Genomic DNA, 23,756 nt, shown 5'->3' with positions numbered 1-23,756 from the left:
GATAAGTCACCATTTCTTAATAATCAGGTCTTCTTCCTCCTCTCTGCACCCACACAAAGTTAAACAAATCACTTTTCATCCATTGCACTATATCATAAGGAAAAGTATCTAGAGTCCTTTCTGTGTCTATGGTCACAAAGCAAGTAGGCCACAATCACATAATTAGACCTTGGGATTCAGGAAAGAAAAGCTCTGTTCCAAGAACATTGGCAGTACCTAGGCCTTATAAAGCCCTGGAATAAATCTGTTAATGCCATTGACTCACCAGGCAAGGGCCATACCATGAAAAGCGAGTTACCTATTACTGTCTCCACACAGTATCAAATTCTAGTAACATATTTTAGTGTGCTTTCTTAAAAATATCTGTGCCCCAAACTGCTTGACAAACTCTAACACAAACATCCGTTTGCCTTATAATCTTTGCTCTATGATTATTAAACACCTGAAGATTTTTAAAGGAATTATTTTCAAAAGTATTTATTGGACTTCCACACCTTTGCTCATCAGAAACCAAGGCACTCAAGAAAGTATTGGTTTGTTGGATGGATAACCCATTTTTGTAACAATAAATACAGATAGGCTGAAAATACTAGTAAGAATATTCACATTATGCTCTCAGTGGCCTGGGGTGACCTCTGAAAATGGTTTGCTATTCACTTGACCCAGAAAACCCTATGAAATCATGCAAATCAAGAGGCTCAAATCTCTGTGTTCACTTTAAGAACACACGGGAAACTGCGCAGGCCATCAGGGGTATGAATATCTGAAAAGTCACCATGTATCTGAAAGACGTCACTTTGCAGAAGCAGTGTGTGCCATTCCGTTGCTACAATGGTGGAGTTGGTAGGTGTGCCCAGGCTAACAGTGGGGCTGGACACAGGGTCGGTGGCCTATGAAGAGTGCTGAATTTTTACTGCACATGCTTAAAAACGCAGAGAGTAATGCTGAACTTAAGGGTTTAGATGTTGATTCTCTGGTCATTGAGCACATTCAGGTGAACAAAGCCCCCAAGATGTGATATAGAACTTACGGGACTCATGGTCAGATTAACACATACATGAACTCTCCCTGCCACATTGCGATGATCCTTACTGAAAAAGAGCAGATTGTTCCTAAACCAGAAGAGGAGGTTGCACAGAAGAAAAGATATACCAGAAGAAACTGAAGAAACAAAAACTTATGGCCTGGGAGTAAATTTGCACAGAATATATGCAAATAAAAATAAAAGAGAAAAAAAAAAGAATAGTCACATTATAAGAATTTATGCATTAAAATATTTTCAGACTTCAGTATCAGCTCAAAAAATTTGTATCTCTGTATGCTTCCCTTAATTGGGCAATACGTATTATATAATCTATTTTTTGGTTTATCTAAGGGAGCATGGAGTTAAATGAAATGTTAGTAATATTCATTACTTACTCAGTAACTAATACTGGTAGTTCTACTCCTTTTAATAGACATTTTAAATGGTTCTGTTTGTATTTTTAATTGTCATTACTATAAGCTGCCTCAAAGCTTTTTTGAAAAGCTGTAAATCATGTATAAACAAATATAAGAAAATAAAAATGCTTTCCACAGGGGCTGAGGTAAATTGTAAGGTGAACCAATAGATCCATATCAGGGTAGAAAAGAAGTAAGAGAGTAAATGCTCTTACTTATGATATCCCAGGAACATTCCCTTTGAAACAATGTCAGACATAGTCTACAGGGCCAAGCAGTTTCCAGACGCCAGAGGAAGAAAAACCAAGTCAATAACAAGGAGAATTCAATATTTGCTCTTCTTTTCAATAATATAGATTTGTGGCACCTAAATAAAAATCAATGGACAGATTCAAATGCTTTCAAGTTCCAAGTAGGTAGTATAAATGAACAAAGTGGTGAAAAATCACAGGGGGTAGGCCTAATGGGTAAATGGAGAGTATACCTCCCCACCATTCAAGTTTAAATTTTTATAAAACATGCTTCAAGGAAAACAAAACACATCTGTCGACCATAGTTGTTGGTTCAATGGCCATTTTGTGACCCCTCCCAATCTAAATAATCAATATATTTCACTCCAGTAACGTATCTCAACAACAGAATCACTGGCACTTGGAATGGAACAATTTTTCACTGAGCAGAACTTTGCTGCGCATTGCAAGTCAATGAACATCCGAGCCTCCCAAGAACCAAAAGCTATAAAACTATTCAAACAACTAAAAGTGTTCCTCCCAAACCTACAAATCTCAAACATGTGTCTTCTGTCTCCCAAGGTAAGAACCATGGTGTCCAGTTTCATAGCTAACATATTCTATTTTGACATTTTCATATCTCACTTTGTATTTTTTCTTCTTCATGATAAAGATACAATATGATTTTCAGGATAGAAGAGGGACAGTATAATAGCAAACCCTTTCCTTTGTCTTACATTGAATTTGAAAGGGTACGATGAAGGGGTTGGCAGGAAATATGAAGATAATGAGATGAGGAGGAGGAAATGATCAAAGGACAAATCAATGCAGTCACTAGGCAAAGGAAACAGCAGGGAAAGTATGTGGGAGTAGAGGCTGGACTAGTGATTTTATTATTGTTACCACTACACAGTTTTTCAAAGCTGCTCTCTTTCATCCTCTTCCATCATCTTGGAACTTTCCCAGAATGTCCAATTTGAGAAACTTTGCATTTGTATCTTTGGCCCCTAAATAAAAGTAGAATCCTGTATAATGACTACCTTTTATAACATCCAGTTCTACGTAATGAGGCCATTGCCAACTCATGGTCAACAGCCACACTAACCGAAGGTTGCTGTTATGGATATAATTAGCTTCCTTAAATGGAAAACTCATGTAGAACAGATGTATTTTCAAGTCATTGTTCAGTCAACCTAGTTAATATAACTATTGAGATATAATGTTGCATTCAAAAGTAGAAATTACTTTTGGATGATTGCATGTTATAATATCCTTTGTAAATCTGGCATCATTTCTCAAAGCAGGGCTCTTTTGTTTCCTCTGAGGGCAGAATGTTGTAACCTATGGGGACTTAAGGGCTTTAGGGATTCCCCCTGATAGACTAATGTTCCTCACTTTAAAGAAAGTAAGAAGGTCTCAGGGATATGCAGACTTGAATATGTATGGAATAAAGTTGTTAACAGAAAAAAGAAAATAAACCAAGGTGTCAGACAATTTCAGAAGTTCAAAATAGAGGAGAGTCAGAAAGGTAAAGCAGAGTATAATGCCCAGGGCAAGGAAAGTTCAGGAGGTATAAATAACACTAAGATAGCTGGTTCTAGCAGAACCAACAGACCCAAGCAGAGGAGGGGATAGATAGAGGGGCCAGGAGGGGCCATCTAAGGGGCCCCTAAGATGGGCCCCTCTATCTCCATCTAAGAGGCCATCTAAGACAGCATAAAACCGAGCTCTTAAATGTAGTGTCTGTTGATGACAAGGAAAGGAAAGTTATAAAATAAGAGGTTATAAACAAGTTTCTACAGCCTCAGAAACTGATTCAAAATAATCTTGAATATTTAATTACAAGGATACCAGCAACTAATATTCATTAGTTATGTTGTAGGCAGTGTGTTACCAACTTTACATGGCTTGGCTCTTTTCATCTCAACACTATGGGTATCCTCAATCTAAAGCTGAAGAATCTAATGTGGAGAGGGTTAAACAACTTGCCCAACTTGGTCACACTGTTACAAAGGTTTCAAATCCCTGCACTTAATCATTAGGTGACACTGCCTCCTTTTATGGTTTACTCTGTTATTTCCTGGATGATGGACCCCTTTAGAGCTATTGTAACATCCTACAGTGGGCCCCAGAAGCCCTGTAAATACTATTCCCTCTCCAGGGCAGAATTGTTCAAATCGAGGTAGGCAGGTGGACTCAAGTTAGTCTGTTCAGATTCTACCCACCCTTCTTAAATAATTTGAATTTAGAAGAGGAATAGCCAGTCAGTTTGGATTGGTCTTATTTGCTGAGGAGCTATCAATGTAGCAACTATAGCATGTCTACCTTTTTCCCTCCAGCTCTACTGAAAGGCAAAAGGAGAGGAAAGTGGAGGAACATAGAAAAGAGGTAGAAAATGAGCACTTCCTTATTTCTTTCTTCCTTAGTCCTTAGTGGTCATCCAGTTACTTTCTGGGGCCAACTCCTTTCCTGACATCGGATTCAACAAGATGCCCTCTGTTCTCGTAATAAATATCCTTTTTCTGCTTAGGTTGTCCTGAGTTGATTTCTGTCACTTAAACCAAAGAGTTAGAACTAAAGCAACACAGATCTGTAGTTTCTATTTCCTCTTATGTATTTTACTGTCTAGCATTTCTCCCTTTCATCAATAGTGTGTTCTTTCAGAAAAGGGTCCCTTCTGAAATTCCACTGAGATTTAGTCTTAGAACCATAATAATATTATAGCAATCAGCAGACCTCCATCTCCTACTGGAAAGATTGGGAACAAAATAACCCAATCAAAACCCAGTGCAGTTTGGATCTCCATACTCAAATGTCCCACATTTTATGGTGAACACTCAAAGAATATGCCTATATAGCAACTGGGCAAATGGATATACCCAGAGCCATACTCTCATATGCCTTTCTTTGAAATTCCCCAAGTAGTCCTCTTTAGACATCATCTCCTGATGAGTTTGGTACTGTTGTAAATAGAGATGACAGTATACATTTACTTTATGGAAATGGTTTAAAAATAATAATAATAATAATAATAATAACTACCATCACCATCATAATTATTATCATCAACGCCCTTTTTATTTGTAGAGTGGACTTTAATGTTATCTTGATATTTTGGTATTTTAATTTTAATGAGCTATTTTGATGGTCTACCAGTTTCATTAAAATGGAATTCTATTGCAATCCTTAATAAATAATTAAAATAGTCCCTAATGAAAGCTCAACTGCTATATTCCCCCAATAAAAATTAGCAGTGGGTTATTTTATTAGTGTGATGATCCTCAAAGCAACTATCCCACATGAACTATGTTTTTATGAGGAAAATGGAGACAAGAATAATACCTGTGATTATTTTCTCATGTTGACCTGAGCCTGTCTAAGCAACGAATAGGTCTGTGAATGAACACAGAATCAGAAGATTGTCTTCACCATCCTCCTCATTTTATAGATAAGGATGCTAAAGTGTAAAGACCAAGGTCATACAATTTAGTAGCCAGGTTAGCACTAGATCCTAAGTCTGCTGATATTCCTGTTTTAAAGCTCTTTACATTTCACCTCTTTGGGAAGACTGTATGGATGACTTTTACAAGTTTCATAACCTTCAGAATTGAGGAACTCAGATCGATTCAGGTGAGAAACAGCCAGCAGAATAGCTGGGCACTGGAAGGGGAGTTCTTGTCCAGCCTCAGCCATTTATAGAGTTGTTTTTTGAGGTTCTATTCATAAAAAAGAAGAACTATTATTTCCAAGGACTTCTTAACATCCTGGAGAGTACTTAAAAGCCTCTAGAAGCCTGGTTAGCCTCCACTGGGACTCTTGATAACAGCTCTACTGGCTTTCCTAAAGAATGGGTAGAACTAGAAATTCATATGCTCTTCTTGTGAGCCAAGGAAGTTCCCCCCTCTCTTCCTTCAGAATCCAGAAAAGGTACATGGGATACAACCAACTCAGTGATATTCAGTTATCTGTGTTAGTCACTAAAATAAGATCCAGGTAGTTCACAAGCCTTGGAAATGTATACCTTCTACTTTTTTTTTTTTCCTTCTTGACTTTATCTTACTAAACTCTGCACAACACATTTTTGAGTTCACAGAATCCAGTCATATGATTTAAGGTAAATATCTTTATAAACATCAGTTCAAATAATTGATATATGATTTGGTCACTGTAGTTCTAAAGAAATGTACAAACCCCTGTATATCTCTTTTGTAATAAAATACCATCATAGATTTTACACTACTGGTTTCTGGTATCAATTCAGCCTTCTATGATAGGTGTTACTAAAAACCTTTGAAGTGCTTGTTTGTACATGCCAGATTTTCTTTAATATGCTAACTGATAAATAATTCCACTCTGCAATATTTCAAAGAAAAAATGCCAAAATACCATGAAAAATGAAGTAAAAAGCAAAATAAAATGTTTTTCACATTTCTTTGTTTTTTTTTTTTTTAAATAAACCATATGGAATATGGCTCAGGATCTCCACCTAGTGGAATCTTACAGGTGGTAACTTGTAAAACCTCTAAAACACAAGAAACTTGGGAAAGGAACCATTAATTCAGATGAGTGATTCTCTCTCTCACTCTCTCTCTCTCTTTTTCCCTACACAAAATATATTTCCTGAGAGCCTGATATATTATGTCAATGTTGCTTCTTTTTAAGTGAGAGGATTCACAGTTCCTAGGCTATTATTAAGAGACCTTTCTCCATTAACATCTCTGACTCTTGAAAGCTATTTTTTGTCATATTGTAAACATGATACCTGGGTTCTTCCTCCTCTCCTTTGACAAGTCCATATTAAAGGATTTCACTGCTTTTTAAAAAATTCCACTCTGACTGGGTGGAGAAAGTAACTGTTGCTCAGGAAAGGCCATTTTTTTTCTCCTCGTTATTAATGGAGAAAGTTGCTGAGAGTATCTAACAAGTGATGTTAGACAAGTGATGTTTTTAACCTACCTCTACCTCTGAGGTAGGTTAAAAAGACATAATAAATCATGGGGCTTCCATCTACTTCTAGGGCAAATACAGACTGTTTCTGTGCAGCCAACTGGAGAAATTTCAATGACAGCATGTCATTTTTCAGACAGACCACTTCTAGTCCTTTTTCCCCTTGAAAGGTAAAACATATGTAATGCAAGTCACACTTCTACAAGTAGTACTAACTGTTGCCCTCAGAGCAATTTCTGGAAAACCTTTAGGTATATAGCTACCACCTCATATTATCAGCCCAGAGATCTAGAAAAGCTAAGAATTTCCTTGCTGATTCTTCCATCTTCTTTTCATTATGTTGGTATTTTGTTTCAGGCATGTGAGTGTATCACCAATGATCCCTGAGAGATCATTGAACCAAGAGAAATCCCTATTTTCTAATTCCCCAGGTTTCAGACTCTACGAGTCTGTCATCACACTATCCATATGCTGTCTAGAAAGATGAGGAACATTTGGGGTTCAATAAGCATCTAGTTATAGTTATACTGCTCAATAGACTAGCTGTTTATTCATGACTAGCACACCATATTTGGTAAATAAATGCTTATTAAATTAAATTAAATAACATTTAGTTTACATGATAATTGTTCTTTACTACAAAAATAAAAGTATCAATTGTCAGTTGGTACTAAAGACTGCTATCTATAAAGGTATAAATCTGTGATTGCTGATATAAATGTGTGCTTCATAGTCACCCTGGGCTCTAATTTAGCCAAATTCAGTATTACTTTCATGTTAGATTTGAGTTTTTATTTTGGATTGATGGTGGGATAATTGCACTAATGGCTACACTTCTTCATCTTTCCATCCCTTTGCTATCTTTTTGCAGTATTTCTCACTCTGCCTGTGGCCTCAGCCATGTGGCTTGTTGGCCAATACAATATTTGCAGACTTGGGTCAAACAGAGGCCTGACAAGGCACTTGAACATTTCTGCTTCCTCTCACATGCTTCTGCCATCACCATGAAAACACATCCAGGTAGGCCTGCTAGAAGATGAGAGGCAGGTGGCCCAATTACTTTTATTATGTCTGTTTACTCAGACATGTGAGTAAAACCAACTGGCACAAGAAGAACCAGCCAGCAGAGCAAAGCCTAAATTGCAGACCTGCAGACTCTTGAGCTATTAATGCCTTTAAAAAAAAAAAAAAAGATTTTACTTATTTATTTGAGAGAGAGAGGGAATAAGAGAGAGATCACAAGTAGGGGGAGGGGTAGAGGGAAAAGCAGACTCCCTTCTGAGCAGAAAGCCCAATGCAGGACTCGATTCCAGGACCCTGGGCTCGTGACTCGACCCAAAGACCCACGGAGCCACCCAAGCACCCTTAAGCTATTAATACCTTAAGCCAGTGAGCTTTGTGATGGTTTTGTCATATTGTAGGCAGGATACATGGTTTTTTATGCATGCAGCATTATTGAGAAAATAGCTGATAGAGGATGCACACAGGATGGAATAGCTTAGGGCTTATTCCAAAGGAAATTCTTATTGGAAAATAATAATCCGTGAGCAAAAAAGAGCTGTAGTTTGGGATACTGAAAGATAAGAGCCAGAAAAGTTATGAAAGTTCTTCATCTGGAGGATAATTTGACATTTTAAGACATCTTAAGAAAGTTGAAAAGGATGTATCAGAGAACCAGGCCAGAATCAATATAACCATATTTACCTAAAATGTATGGAAGAAAGGGATTCTGAAGGAGGAAGGTAGAAGATTTGCCCCCATCACAGATTTAAAAATAATAAGTTTAAAACTTGCAAATTGATCATTTCTACATCTAGGTTTGGGTTTTGTTTTTGTTTTTTGTTTTTAGTTTTTTTTTTTTTTTAAGTTATAAATGAAGGGTTATACTAGAAGAGTTCCAAAACTCCTTCCACATGTCCCATAATTCTATTATTTTAGTATACCAATTTATTGTTTTCTGAAACAATCCTTTAAAGGCATTGGAATCATCCCATAATTGCTGTATGCAACCAGAAAGCAGTATTGATAGCATTAAGACCACTATGATTTGGGTGTGCTGAGCTGAAGAATACCTCATGATAATTATGCTAACAGCATGTTTAGGGGGTTTAAGACACATGTCTCATTTAGAAGGTATGTCCCTTGAATGGATCTCAAGATATTTCTGCAGGGGACAAAATCAAAGAACTGAGGGTTTGACTAGAATAACAGGGGCAAGATTTACTCCCATGTATCTTCAGACAGGACTGGATAACAGGAACTTTAAAAATGCAGATTGATCTCTCACCTACATACGATTTTCCATACTGAATAAATTTATTTACTCCTTTCCTATCATATACACATATGAAATGGTGCTGCCCTTAAGGTGATTTTGTTACTGAAATAAAAAGTGTTTGTATGTGTGTGTACATGTGTAGGTATGTGTAAAGTGGAAAAACAAACTAATCTCAACTAGAAAGCTCTCTGTGGCCAGGGACCCATCTCATTTTTATATACCTGTATCATCAAAGTCCATTGGAATGAACACATAGACCTTCAACAAATATGTTCTATTCTTCTCTTCTTTCGTGATAAAGAACTTTTAGTGAAGCCTTGCTTTCATAGGGGTGAAAAGGCTTAGAATTTCTTCAAGAGTAAGTATGAATCATCCTCCACCATTTATAGTATGATGTTTAAAAAATTCATTGAAGGTTTAGGAATAACAACCTATTTCCTTAATGAAATGGTCATTTAGCTAGATATACAGTTTCCCAATTATCTTTATTATTTCATGTGTTTCTATGACACCTCTTCATCTTATAACCTAAAGATGATAAGGTATTAAAGGGGAAACCTAATGATTTAGAATTAACTATAGAAACAAACAGTAAGTATATATTTCCAGTCTTTCACTTCCTCAGAAATTTTTTAATGATCAAAATATATTCTCTTGAAAAGAGCTGGTATGGATTCTAACCCACTGAGCCACCCAGGTGCCCCAAAAAAGAGCTGGTATGGATTCTAATGTTTGCTCTATTTGTTGCAAAGTTTGTGCCAGGTAATTGAAGAGAAACAGATAATAGCTACAGAGATATGCTCCATAACCATCCCAGTTATTCCTCCCACTGGACGTTTCCATCTTCATTTCCATTCCCCTCCTATTCTGCACACCAACTCCTCTTCATACAACTTTTATACACTGTTTTCATACAACAACACAGAGTTATCAGATTAAAGGAGAAAATATATGTAAAATTCTTAGCAACTCACACATAGTGACAATAACAAATAGTGTTATTCCTGGCAATTAAGATGAAATAAGGAGTTGGCAAAGTAAATGAAAGCAAAATTGTGTTTTATAACCTTCAAAACACAGGAGTGGTATCTTCAACCCCTACAGCCTGAACTTACTTTGGACTCTGTACATCATCATGCTTTTTCTATACTGAGAGACCCAAACATCTCTTTATTCCCTTCCATGGATTTATACAATCCTTATCCATGTTAACATTATTGAAAACAAGCCTATGTTGAATTCAGTTGCTGATACCAGCCCAATCTATTTCATGTTTTATTCTTCAGTCCCTAAGGTATTCTGAAACAAAGGCAAAACCAGGAGAAGACATCAGAAAATGTGATCACTGTTTCTTTTCTACACTATAACAACAAATGATCTCTCTTTTGTTATTTTCCAAGAGTAGGCCTGTGGCCCCCAAATCTCCAGGACGCTAGGCTACTTGTAATTCCATGTTAGCTAATGAATAAAAAGTATATACAAGCATATAAAAATATAAAAAATATAATAGCAAGTTAGGCCAATAGGGATGTGAGGTGGTAGTACTCCAGGAAAAGATCGATAAAGCACAGCCATCTGTGTTAGATAAATAAGAGCATATGCTCTGGCTGCAGTTCAAAACCTCCCCCGCCCCCAAATATGACATAGAAATGGATGGTGTTTACATACAGAATATATTCGTTTGAGTGCAGAGATAAGATACGCCAAGAGGTATGTGGAACTCCTAGAGAGCTAGCTGCAATTGTGGTCCCTTTTTCTCTGATTCAAGGAAAGGTATATGTGAATGCAAGTAAGTATGAGTGCTTGTGGTCATGTGGAATTCATTCTAATTAGATAAAGAATATAAAATTTTATCTTTCATTGATACTTTATCATCCATGATACACAACTGTTGAGCAACATGTCATATGTCTTAAAGAGAAGGATTCGATCTCTTAGGTACCTGAATTCTTCACAAGTTATTCTATAAATTTAATGTTATCCCAGTAAAAGCATCTACTTCTAGATGACTTTGATATGAGATTACACAAGTGATTCATAAGTTAATATTGAAAATAAACAAGCAAGAATAGTCAGAAAAATTCTGGGAAAAAAGGGAAGAGACACTTGGCTTATCATATGTTAAAATATATTCTATAGCCATAACAATTAAGATAGTGAGGTACTGGGGCTTAAAAAGGAAAGACAATCAATAAAATATATGTTTAGGAATAGACCCAATACATATCTGAGCATGGTATATGACAAAATTCTATCTCAAATAGATGGGGAATAGCTGCACTGTTCAACAAATGTTATAGGAATAATGGATAGCTATCTGTGTGTGAGGTTGGAAGGGAGGTGGTAAAATTAGGGACTTATATCATAACTTTTTGTACCAGAAATTGGAGTTAGATGAAACAATTAATCCAAACACAAACACAAACAAAAACAAGACAAGAAAACACTTAAACGAAACAAGGATAAAAGTTCTAATAAAATTTAGACTGGAAAATACCTTTGTAAGAATGACCTAAACCCTATAAAATGTGGTATTGGCACCTAACATCAATTTTGTAAAAAAAACCTGAGGGTTTTGAAGGGTCAGGGGTGGGAGGTTGGGGGAACAGGTGGTGGGTAATGGGGAGGGCACGTTTCGCATGGAGCACTGGGTGTTGTGCAAAAAGAATGAATACTGTTACGCTGAAAAAATAAATAAAATGGGAAAAAAAAATATTTTCCTGGGGGCAAAAAAAACCTTCATCATAAACAAATGACAAACTGGGAAAAAATATTTGCAACTCACATCACAATGAACTAATCTCATTGAAGTGTAAAGAATTCTACAACTCAATAAGAAAAAGACAAAATAAAATACACAAAAGATACGAAGGTCATTCACCCAAAGAAAATATAAATGGCTCTTACTCAAATTTAAAGATGCTCAGCCTTACAATAAGAGAAATGGAGATGAAAATGACAAGCTATTATTTTGCACCTATCAAAATGACAAAGATCAGATCAAAGGGTTTGTAGAAGGAAAAATGCCTCCCCTGTAATGTTCTACTTGGATCCTTGATTGCAAGTACACAGTATTATATTCCAGGGTGCTATGACAAAATAGCACAGCCTGGGGACTTCAACAACAGATATTTGTTTCTCAGAGTTCTGGAGGCTGGAATGTCTAAGATCAAGGTGCCAGCATGCAGTTCCTGGTTGAGAGCCTGCTTCCTGGCTTGCGGATAGTTGCTTTCTCACTGTGTCCTCACAAAGTAGAGAGCGAGCTCTGATCTCTCTTCTTCTTATAAAGAAAATAATCCCATCGTAGGGACCTCACCTTCATGACCTCATCGAAATTTAATTATTTCTCAAAGGTCTCATCTCCAAATGCCATCATATCAGGGGTTAGGGCTTCAAAGTTATTAATGGGGGGGTGGGAGTGGGGGGTATACAAATATTCAGTCCATAACAATACAACAATGCAAAGAAGCAAGGGAATCTCATAACAGGTCTGAATTGTGGCTGGTAAGAGCAACTATAGGGAATAGGGAAAGAAGTGTTCTCTAAATAGAACCAATATTTGCTGAATGCCAACCATGTGAAGATGGTGTTTTTTGTGATATTTTTGGTTCTGTGACATTTTGAGTAGGATTCTGATTCAATTGCATGTAGTGCATGGTGTGTACAAAAGAAGGGCAGTGATGGAGAGACTAGGTTGAGTGAAGCTTGCCTTTCCAGATTAGTAATATCTTTATTAGTCACACACACATACACAGAGACACCCTGAACTTGCATAGAATAGATGCTGTGAGGGGAAGGCTGAGATCTCAAGTTCAAGGATAGCTAAAGATACTGAATCAGAAGTTATTGAGTTATTGTTTACATTGAACTGTCCCATTTAAGCCTAACTTGTAATTGAAACTCTAGGAAACTCCTTAATTATAGCCAGGGATTTTATTGACATTGGGGTGGATGCAGTTAAAACACTATGATTTCCTTTCTACTACTGTTGCCATTCCTTGTCATATTTTTTGCTATGAAAGAAATGACTCAGACTTTTTTCTCCTCTTGCATCACTTGAAGGCCGCCAGTAAAAGAGGAAGGCCTTCCTCTTTCCATTTACCAGGAGCAAAGAAGTGACTACACCCCATTCCGGAATTGATAGAGAGCTTTCCTTCCAGACTACCCTCCAGGCTGGGCAGCAGAAATGGAAGAAGAAATGCTCAAGGATGGCCAGATGGTCTGCTGAGCCACAGCTGGGTGTCAGGCCTAGGCAGATGGGTCCAAGGCAGCCTTAAAGGACCCTGGGAATGAGTGTGTATGTGTGTGTGTTTGTGTGTACACTCATGCGTAGGGCGGGGGGGGGGGGACTGCATAATGCTTCCCATGGGCCCTGGAATGGCACACACATGACTTACACTGCCAGCAGCCCTGGTGCGATTTTGCTGCCAGGACAGGGAAGGGTATAAGAAGTGAAGCATGTGGACCAATGCCTGAAGTCCAGACTATAGTTATCTCTGTGAATGTCAGTATACCCAGATAACATCCAGGAGGGCCCTGCCCCTGATGCCCTGTGCTCCTAAGTCTTCTAGCATTGGACACAATCCCGGGGAGACAAATTTAATTTCAGCCACCCAGAATACTAGAGCCTCAAAATAGAAAATAATTTTAGTTATAGAAAAAAAGTAAAGAAAATTTTATTTCTGGCACATTAAAGCTTGTAGATTAAAAAATAGTTAGTACAATTCAGTACAGATATTTGAGAAGAAAAGTCCTATGGCCTCAAATCCCAGGTTAAGTCATATGTGGTATATTCTCTAAGCCCAGAAGCTCTTTCATTGTTTCTGAGCATTTTCTCTGCCTAGTTGATATATGAAGTGAAAAGCAGGTCCTGCAAGGAACTGCAGCACTTTAAACCCTACTAGTTAAGTACTTCAAAATGCCTTTCACAATAAAATAAGAGTAGTAACCCTTATTGTGAAGTGGTAATCAGCATGCTGATTGGTTGCTTCAGGGGCTGGTTTGTGAAAAACTGCCAGATCACCAAGTTGTGACTGGAACCATTAGTGGTATCGCTGTGGTCTCCAAGCGGTCTTTACTTTGTTTTAATTAAAATTTGTATATTTCTAAAATTTAATTTTTAATAATGTATTTGACAACTGACACAAAAATCCTAAAACATTAACCGTTGATTCTTGTGAGGCAGTGTAAGCTGCACCAATTTGTCACTAATTCTCACCCTGTCCCTAGCATGGTGATTGCCACTCAATCCGTATTTTACGTTTGGTGAGTGAATTGGTTCATTAGTTAATGAGCAACTATCAGAGCCCAGAAGTTTTCCAAATGCAAGTGCAGTAAAAGACTCAGGTTTTTTTAAAATCACATAAAGGATATATAAAGGGTAATCCTTCCCAGTAAGGTAAAAAGTCATATAAGGCAAAAATTTTGTCTTGTTGGTCTCAATAAATAACAAATCAACTTGTAAACTTTTACCTTTGCTACTATGTAACATCCATATAACTTAACAGTTGGGTTTTTAAAAAGATTTTATTTATTTATCTGAGAGAGAGAGAGTGTACATGTGCCCATGCAAGTGGTGGGAGGGTCAGAGGGAGAGAATCTCTAGCAGACTCCATGCTGAGTGTGGAGCCTGACATGGGACTCAATCTCACGACCCTGAGGAGCTGAAACCAGGCGTTAGATGCTTAACAAACTGAGTCACCCAGGTGCCCCTAAGAATGGGATTTTAAACTCAATGAGATATACTAACCAACTGTGGCCTAGTTATTTGGCTTTTTGGGAAAAGTATGTTGCTTGGGGGCCTTCACTGGTACCAGGGATGTCTTTTATTTCTTAAGTTGAATTAAGGGTTATAGGTGTTCGGTGTTTTATTATGTTTTCATAACTTCAGGTAGGTATAGAGTATTGGTTAGGAGCACAGACTGAAGCCAGATGGCTTGGGTTCGAATCTCAGTTCTTTATACTTATTGTCCATGTGACATCTGCCATGGTACTGGTCTGCAGTCTCCTTATCAGCAAGTTGAAGGCAACAAAACACCTTCTTCATGGGATATGTGTGAGGACAGAGTATGTTAAGATACATGACATGTTTGGAACAAAGTGCACAAAAGATAGCCTACAAGTGTTAGCTATTATGTTATTATGTGAATCATGTATCATATTATAAGAAGAAAAAAATAATTTTTGAAAAACCAAAAGTTGAACTACATATTGTTGGTTTTCTAATTCAAAAAAGTTCTACCCACATTTGCCCATTCTGAGCCTTTCAAATTGATCTAGTACATGTGGATAAGCTCACCCCAAGGCTGAATGAAAATGCTTCCGATGTGTTCCCATTCCCTTCTCAGACCCACTCAATCACTTTCTTGGTCCATTTTCTCCTCAGCTTTCCTGACTTCACAAACCCCATTGCAGCTCTTCACCATGGACCTTTATCCCCACCTGGCCTAGAATAGGTGACCTGGAGTTAAATTTCTCAGTCCCACTACTAACTTACGAGAAGGACCCCAGGTCTCAGGCCTCTGGTCTCATTAGCCTGGCAGCACCTCCTGGGACCCACCCCTACCAGTCTTGATCCTCAGAGGCTCCTGCCTGGAGGGCATAGGAATCAAATAACATTTAAAGCCTGTATATGCAAGTATGAACAGACAGGAGTTGTAATTTTAGTTCTGGGAAGACCTGAAGCTAACAGGGAAATGAAGAGGAAAAGCACTGGACTAAATTCAGAGTTAATGAGGTGAAGTGAAATGATGCTTATACAGTGTCTGGGACTTAAGTGGTATTCAATAATTAATACTTCTCTGGGACACAGGAGAACTGAATAATAAATAGTTCACTGAGTTCAAACCTGACCAAATCATTTATCACCTCCAGATAAAATTGGGAGGTTAGATTAGTTGATACCTAAAGCAACTCTGCATCAAAAAGTCATCATGTATTTTCCCTCAGGCTAAAGTTCGATTATACACAAAGCCCAGGAATAAGAAACAACAAGCCTTGTTGAGTCAGTTCAAAACTGGTAAAATTGTGATTTATAAATTTTCCCACCAGAGGGCACAATATAAAAGCCAATGGCTGCTGAGTTACAGTTGGTGCAGCATTTTACTGTGTATAATTATTTCATTCTGTTGATTTTGGAATAGAGTTTCAGCTTCCTAGGTGGTGAGAGTTGCCCCCTCCTGTTTAACACCCATTTTAATATAATCCACAAGCCATTCTTCACATGTTTAGGATTTACAAGAGTCTGAAATCTGCAGGTAATTTTACCAAAATGTCTATTCACATTTGCTTATTGAAACAGCTCTTTTAAAACTTCCAACTTTTCTTTCCAATAGGCAAGAGATTGTAACTTTGAAATGATCTTGAAATGTAAACTTAACAATAACACATGATGGTGCTTTTAAATACTACTAAAATCTGACTTCAACTTTGCATGGGTATTAGTGTTTTGTTTTGTGTTCTAAATCTAGTTTATATGCAAATCCTTGGGACATTGAAGAAATGTGCATGTCCTTACCTGCTCTAAAGAAAATCTATCACCTTCAAAAATTTTAATGTATGTTCTTTAAGTCTTAAAGACCACATTTTAAAACTAATTTACTATTCTTTTCTGCTTTCTCAAAATGTGTTCAATGAAAATACTGCCAGTTTGAAATGATTTTAATATATATAATAGCAAACTATATATTATCCCTATCCTTTGAAGGAAATAGGTTTAACAATCATTATTAAAAGTCCTTTCAATCTTTATGCCAGAAATTTTCCTTGTCTCTATTTATACCAAATTTTGCTAGGGGCATTTCTCCCTAGTATGAGATGCTTTTCATTGTGATTTAATGGACTTAGTGCAGTTTTAGACTAGTGAGATATCATGAAATCTGAACAGCAAGGCAGGTAATGATAAAAAACTCCAACGCATTATAAAGTGAACTCTTGTATTCTCAGGAATATAATTTGTTGTATTTTCTCCACTCTCCCTTTTTAAAGGGAGAGAACAGGTAAGATGTCATTTAAAGTATATATAATATTTCCATATTATTTATTTATAATAGAAAAGCTATTTTCATAGCTGTAACTTCTATAGTTTCATAGATTTTTATAAACTATGTAAACAGAACACAAAAGACTAAAATTAAAATTAATAAAACAAAAAATCTCAAATATTTTAGATGTTAAAATAAAAAAGTCTGAGAGAATCTACAAAGTGGAGGGTATTTTTCTAGATTAGAATTCTTCACAATCATAAGTAATCATCAAAAGCAACATTTTATTTCTCTTTCAACATGAATGAATTTCACACCATGGTACCATGGTAGGAATGCTTCAACTGAGGAATATCTATCCCTACATATGTTTGTTATTTTAGAAAGACTGCAAACTTCAAACAACTCCCATCATAAGATTTTTGCAAACTCAGTTAAGGAGCATTAAAATCTGTCTTTGATATAAAAATTATCTCTTGGGGAAGCAACTTACCACATTCAGGAACTAAATATCTACCTGGTGAAAGATAAATTAATTTAGTTCTTTGGAGGTACGAAAGATGCCACTAAAGGGCATTTTTCTCACCTCCTTCTGGCTTCATTCTTTCTCTCTCTCTCCCTCTCTCTCTCTCAGACCTACCAAGCTGATGGTGGTGTACCATCACAGAGATCATGCCTGAAGCTCAGTTCTACTGGGCCCTTCCTGGAAAACAGCTATTTTCATTGAAAACTAGACAACCAGGGTTATTTGAAGCTCATTTGCCTCTAACAAATTTACTCAATATGGAAAACTTAAGGCAAGGAAGGAATGCAGTTAACTCAGGCAGCAAATATCCAACTGAATGAACAGCTTCCCTCTTCTCCCTGACTCTAATAAAAGAAAATCTGAAGCAAAGTTAATTGAGTGAGAATCATTTTTTTATCAAGAATATTCTTCTGGAAAAGAAATGCCATCCCTTAAAAATGCTTGAGTAATTTTCTGATGAACTTTAATAAAATTAAGATTTGTTCTGAGAAATTAGTTATCTACCTGGTGAACTTTAACCAAATTATTTTTTTTAATATTTTATTTATTTGACAGAGAGAAATCACAACTAGGCAGAGAGGCAGGCAGAGAGAAGAGGAAGCAGGCTCCCTGCGGAGCAGAGAGCCCGATGTGGGGCTCGATGTGGGGCTTGATCCCAGGACCCTGGGATCATGACCTGAGCCAAAGGCAGAGGCTTTAACCCACTGAGCCACCCAGGCACCCCCCAAATTATTTTTTTAAACCATAGCCTAAAAATGATTTTCTAACTATTTTCTTTTTCTGTCTGAAATGCCCCTGCCATGAAAAAGGTTTCAAATTGATTTCCTTGAGTACTGCTTCTCAAACTCTCTGTGGTGAAGGAGCAATAATTAACTAGTTAATTAGTATTACTATTATTCAAAACTATTGCCACTGATAATTTTGTAAAATACAATAAAAATGAAATGCTGGTATTTTTACATTATATAAAATATAAGCCCAGATACTTCATTATTAAATTAAGCAGATATAAAATGATTATTTAAAATCACCGAGAACATTCCTAAATGCATATTCTCAGTGTTTATACTTATTCCTCTCACTCTAGTAGTGCCTAGTTCACAGACCAGCTCAGATCTGTAGACAGCACTTCCAACAGCATATGTAATGGTCTTTCCTCTTATAGCCAAGTTGTAAAAAACTTGATGTGTTCTCCTAACTTCATTGTCCAAAGAGTACTAACACTATTCAAAATATATTTCAAAGTATCCAAATAGCTATGAACAACTCAAGGTTTAAGTAAAGTCCCTTTCACTTTGTGAAACTTTAAAACAAAAATCTCATAACAATTATTAAATGCTGAAATTCTTCAACATGGGAGAAATGGAGAAAGAGAAGGTTTTTGGAACTATATATCAATGCCTACGTATGTCCCTTGTAACCTTATCCATCTGGGAGGCAGGGAGGAAGAGAAAAAGGAAGGTTGGAAATCTATGTCAGAAAATATCTTTAAAAATAGCTGTATTTTGCTAATCGGATACATGGAAAATTAGTTAAATTTAGAAGGAAAAAGAGAAAAATTGTTGGGGAGACTTTTTTTCCAGCAGGAAAACCAATTTCCTTAGAAAAAATTATTCATTAGAAGTAGCTAAAAAAAAAAAAAGAAGAAGTAGCCAAGCTAAACTGCACATCATTTGAAGTAATGGATCAGCTGAGTCTAAGAAAAGATTAGAGATACAACTCCCAAAAAGTATAATTTTGGGCTGCAATTGAATGAGTTAATGCTGGTTGACTTGCAGGTTCTATGTATGTAATTTCCTCTAGAGATTACCTAAATACAGTTTTCCGAACTTCTGTGAACATAGCACTATTACCAGGGTGTGGTTCTTAGAGTGACATGAAGTTATACTTTCATTGTTCTAAACAATTTCACTGGATTTATATTCATTTCTAGATCTGACTCGGGAAGGTTTCTGGGGAAATCTCATATCTCATCTGACTCAATGTGCAATTGAAATAATAGATATAAAAAACACTTCATTAAAAATGGAAAGTGGTGTATATATGTGTGTGTATAGGTATGTTTATGTATATAGATACAGTATATGTAATGTACTGTAATTATTTATCTCACCTATCATAAGTCTCAAACTTTAACTTGTATTGAGTGATTAACTGGAGAGTGGTTTCAAGGATGAAGTAGGTCATTAACACATTATGAAAAGCATTTGCAGAGATCTAAGAATTTGAAAAAAATAGATACCATGTCCAGTTTTGACAAATAAAAATGAACAGTATTAAAGAAAGTAATTTAACTTCTCTAACACTCAGTTTTCTCATCCATAAAGTAGGATAATTTCTGTTCTTATCTATGTTGTATGGTGTGAAATGCAATGAAAATACTATGTGAAGAGGAAAAAAACTATGACAATCGTACATTTTGTCTATATTTCTTTTTTTTTAAGTAATTAATTTGACAGAGATCACAAATCGGCAGAGAGGCAGCAGGGGGAGAGAGGGGGAAGCAGGCTCCTTGCTGAGCAGAGAGCCTGATGCAGGACTCGATCCCAGGACCCTGAGATCATGACCTGAGCTGAAGGCAGAGGGTTAACCTGCTGAGCCACCCAGGTGCCCTTGCCTATATTTCTAACAGAGTATCCTTCCTTTATAAACAGGCCACTTTGAAATTATTTCCTAAAGCTTATGACATCCACAATAACCACTTTCCAAATGAGTCTCCACTTATTTTCCACTCTTAAAGGATAATGTTTACTTTTCCTACATTCTTAATTTCTCTATGCTGGGATAAAGTTGTAATTGCATTTAGCCCTATGAAGCACAGTGGGTAACTTATTAAATAATCAGGTTATTGATGTCTGCAGAGGTCTTAAATTTGTAACCTAGGATACCTTTTTTTGCTGCAAATTAAAAGCAACACCCTGACTATCATGTCAGCAACTTATCTACATATGTTAGAAGCCAGTTAGAAGTTAGAAGCAGTGGAGAAAATAATCTTCAGAAATGTGATTATTGAATCACAGTCGATTAATTTGACAAAACACTGGCAATATTATGATTAGCTCATGAAATCTCTTATTCGATCATGAATTATCAATACGGTAGTTTGGACACTTAAAGAGAAGAGATAAGACCTTTAAGAGGGCTAATATCCATTCTATAAATAGAATAATTAAAGTTTAATTTGGGCAATTAAGACATTTGGTCTCACAATACCTATTCTAAGGGATTGGGAAGGAGACCACTGGATAGGTAAGGCTAATCAGAGGAAAAGTTTCCCACTAGCCATGAGAGTCCATCTTCAGTGCTATTCCTCAGACCCTTGATACAACAATAGAGATGAAGTGTACTAAGGGCACTGCAAAGCTGGTCAACCAAGGTACTACCACTAAAACAGGCCAGGTGCACTTTGGGCATTCATGAGCCTATAAGAGTTAGAGTCCTAGATTTAAAAAACTAAAAATCTCCAGTTTATACAGTTTTGGACTACTGTGGACATAGAAAATATCTAACATGTTCCATTTGCTATCAAAGAAAGAGGTTGTATTAAAAATTTATAATGTGAACATTCATTTTTAATTAACAGACTTTATTTATTTTTTAGTAGGTTCAGCTTCACATAAAGATTGTGTGGAAAGTATTCAAATTCTCAAAATATGTATCCATATAATCTCTTACTCCCACCCTCCATATCCGTTAATATAAGCTCATATTGATACATCATTTTTAATTTAAGTCCGTAGTTTACATTAGGATTCATTCTTTGCCTTTGTGGACATTCTTTCTTAAGAATGCTAAGCTTCTACTATAAGTTAACAAAATATTCAATAGGAATCTATGCTATAAAAAAGAATATTTATGAAAATATTTTGCTAAATTCATCAGCATTCTAAAGAAAAATTAAAAATTGTTGTAATAAAGAAAGTGGGGAAATTTTATTATAGTTATAAACATATATTCTTATGAAGAGAAAAAACTTTAATGGGAAATTGGGCTAATGAATGAGCTTAATGCAATATAAAGCACAGAGCAGTGCTTGGCACAAAGTAAATATCAATATATGCAAGCAATTGTCACCATTATAGTATACTTCTCATAGCTATAAAACTTATTTAAAGAGGGGGACCAAGTGATCTATGGGATCTTTGAGAAGCGGAGGAAAAGTATTTTACAAAGTACTGGAACAGAGTTCCAAAAAAAAAAAAAAGAAAAATCCAGTCAATATTAGGTCAAATTCATACAGATATTAAAATCACTATCACATACTGGTGGAAGAAAATGCAACGAGAGGAAAAAGAGTCAAGAATCATATGAAAATAAAGATTGTACGTACCTGTAATCTAGTAGCAATGACCTTCAAGATTATATTTGCTCGTTGAAGCTAAAACAATGATGTCATCATTCATATTCATGATCCTGTTGATAATGTAGTTTGCCAATTGGAAACCTTTATAGCTAACTAACATGCAGTGGGATTTAGTAAGTAAGGGTGAAATAGAGCAATAAAGTATCTCAGAACTGTAGTTAAGATTGACCTCTATTCCTTTTATTGGGGCCATTTCATTTTAATGACATCAGAATGTAATTGCTAAATCAGGTTGAGCACCTCCCACACTGGCAGTGCTAAAACCCTTAGAACAGAACATTTTCTCACTGTGATGGTTCTGTGTGCCTAGCAGTATTCAACTAATTATCTTCCACATAATACACATACAATATTTGACCCAGACATGTGCACAGACACAGATTGTCATATAAACCTTGTAGATATAAATTATAAAATTAATTGATTTGGTTTAGTTTCAAAGATGCCTGAATAATATGGATGAAATGGAAGTTAAAATTATCTTGATTCTTATGAGTCTGTCCTTACTAAATCCCAAGTAAGGTATTAAATCTCCCTACCAGTTTGGGAGTACAACATAGCAAATTCACCTAGGGCTTTGCTAATATACAGATTAGGATTCAGGAAGTCTGGGTTGAGACCTAAGACTACATTAATAAGCTCCAGGTGTTCCTGATGCTCTTGCAGGTTGAAGGATGCATTTTTTTAAAAAAAGATTTTATTTATTTATTTGACAGACAGAGATCACAAGTAGGCAGAGAGGCAGGCAGAGAGAGAGAGAGGAGGAAGCAGGCTCCCTGCCGAGCAGAGAGCCTGATGCAGTGCTCGATTCCAGGACCCTGAGATCATGACCTGAGATGAAGGCAGAGGCCTAACCCACTGAGCCACCCAGGTGCCCAGAATGCATTTTAAGTTGCAATGGTGAGTGCAGCCACAAGCTCTGGAGTCAGTCACAACTTGGACGTTACTTAGGCAATCTTTTCAGACTTCTTACTTAAAAAAATCGAACAATAGATGTATCTATTTCTATTTTTGTTGTGAAGACTAAATGAGACAATAAATGCAGAATGGTAAGTTCAAAGCCAGGAACATAGAAAATGGACCAAAAAAGCTAGCTCCTGTAACTTTTATTATTTCTACTATCTCTGTCAGTGAAAGGATATGCATTTCTCAAAACTTTTTGTTAATTCATTGATTCACCTGGCAATACATTAACTCTTAATGACTCTTAAACTAAAAATGAGGGCATAACTAAGAGGTTAAGTCTACTAGGGAACATAAAACAAGGATGGAAGGGAACAGCATATGAGGTCTTAACTGTACTAGATTTAAAAGTCAAAAGCAGAGTGAGCCAAAAAATTGATAGGCATTCATAATAGCCTTTATTTCTCTAAATCTGTTCAATAACCATACCCTGTCAGTTCCATCTCCCAATCTGCTTTCAGATCCAACCAAGAAGTCTCTGGGTTTAAACTAACAACACCTCCTAACTGCTTTCTTGCATACTACCTCAACCTCTTCTCATCCATTTTTATATTCTAGTCAGAGAGAACCTAAAACAAAACAAAACAAAACAAAAAACCTCTCCCATTTAACACCCTGCAGCCTACAGAATCATGTCCAAACTTTCAACTAAGGTTTCGGGTTCGTGGGCTAACTTCTCCCTCCCATACCTTTATCTCCTTCTGGCCTCCCTGGATAAAAGGCAGGACTGAAGTTCCATCTTGCTACTAGCCTCCTTCATAGTACCCTCTCTGCCTGTAATGGCTTCTCCTAGATTTTTGCCTGTCTTCCTCCTTTGAAATAAATGTTTAAGATCTCAGGTTCGCGTCAATTCCCCAGAAGCCTCTCCTGGCTCCCTGAATGTGCTCCCACAACCCCTTCCACCTCCCTTGTCACAGCTCTTACCAACAGACCCTTTCCTCAAGCAGATCCTGCAAGTCTATGATTACTTTGCACCATTTGCTTCTTGCTCACACTCACTGCAGTTGTGCTTTTGCCCCACTCGTAG

The 23,756-nt window shown here is 36.6% G+C and overlaps 1 protein-coding gene and 1 pseudogene across 1 annotated transcript in view; one reads left to right on the top strand and one right to left on the bottom strand.

Moving 5' to 3' along the window:
* The window catches only part of SLC9A9 (solute carrier family 9 member A9), a 540,987-nt gene that overhangs the window by 461,215 nt on the left and 56,016 nt on the right, over window positions 1–23,756 (bottom strand). The window lies entirely within an intron of this gene.
* On the top strand, window positions 642–1,240 carry LOC123940581 (annotated as a pseudogene).

This window comes from Meles meles, chromosome 4 (assembly GCF_922984935.1).
Source record: "Meles meles chromosome 4, mMelMel3.1 paternal haplotype, whole genome shotgun sequence".
Classification (NCBI taxonomy): domain Eukaryota; kingdom Metazoa; phylum Chordata; class Mammalia; order Carnivora; family Mustelidae; genus Meles; species Meles meles.
This window is presented reverse-complemented; position numbering and strand designations above follow the sequence as displayed.